The sequence below is a fragment of the Eptesicus fuscus genome, chromosome 9 (assembly GCF_027574615.1).
Source record: "Eptesicus fuscus isolate TK198812 chromosome 9, DD_ASM_mEF_20220401, whole genome shotgun sequence".
Lineage (NCBI taxonomy): Eukaryota > Metazoa > Chordata > Mammalia > Chiroptera > Vespertilionidae > Eptesicus > Eptesicus fuscus.
Genome location: NC_072481.1, coordinates 47617676 through 47618950, shown reverse-complemented (window position 1 = coordinate 47618950; position 1275 = coordinate 47617676).

Below are 1275 nucleotides of genomic sequence, written 5' to 3'. Positions count from 1 at the left end.
ATTTAGATTTGGCAAGAACCACATTTTAAAATAATTCACTCAATTTCATATTTCATCCTCCCAGTAAATCATCATGATTAACATCATCTATTACAGATAAGCTGGGATTACTTCCCATAAATGTTATAATCAGAAACATCTCCAAATTATATTGTCATTTTCAGATCCTGGTTAGGTGCTGAGATTCAGAGGTGGGTAAGTCAATTGTTGCTTTCAATGAGCTTTCAATGCAGTGAGAAAGATCTGTCAGAGAGTGAATCGTCAAGCAGGATGCGCCAAGTTCTATAGTGAAGGACAGACATGCCTGATGAAACAGCAGAGTGCATTCAGGGGATAGAAGTAGTAGTGTTGCAGAAGACAGGATATGATAAGAGACTAACTGGAAAGGCAGACTGAGCCAGATCCTCGGCGGTCTTTTCTTGGAACATCTTGTATGTCATTTGAAGAGTTTATGAGTTATTCTGCAGGTGATGGGGAGCAAGTCGAGGTTTGTGGCCTGGAGCTGGATTTGATCAGTGTCCTGTTTAAGGAACACGGTTCTGATGGCATTCTGAAGGATCAATATTTGAGAGATAAGGAGGGGAAGGATAAGGAGACAGTACAGTACAATAATCTAGGGGAGGGAAAGTGAAAACCAGAAGGTCTGAAGGAAGACAATGGCAATGGAAATAAAAGTAAGGACTTGGAAGGTCTTGTCCAGTTGGGGTCAACATTGCCTCATTGTTCATGGAATTATGTGAAAGACTCTTGACCCATTCTGACCTCAAAATTCTATGAGTTAGTCTTCTCTGACCACAGAAGAACCCTATACTCCCAGAAGAGGGCATTTCCCCACAACTCTAAGTATATATAAGAATGCTTCAGACATATCTCTACATACTTAAGAAGTGAGATCATCTCTCCCACCCAGTTATTATATCAGTTGAATTGGAGATAATTAGATCTATTTATTTGAGCACAAACTAATTTTTTTGTGTGTGAATTTCCAGTTTGGAAACAAAGTAATGCTTATCATAGTAGTCTCCCTAAATAGGAGGCCTACACGTGTGCTTTATAGGACAGCGCATTTTAGTTTCTGTTCACTGAGCTCAGAATAAGGATTTAATCGAAAACTGAGAAGTAAAACTGAGAGAATTAGAGAAGAAAAGGAAGCAAGATAATCAAATGACATGGTACAGAAGATACTGAATTGCCATATCAAAATAGAAGATACTGACGTGCTGAATAAATTCTTATTGTTTCCTAAGTTCCAAGGATTTAGAATAATTGAAGAAA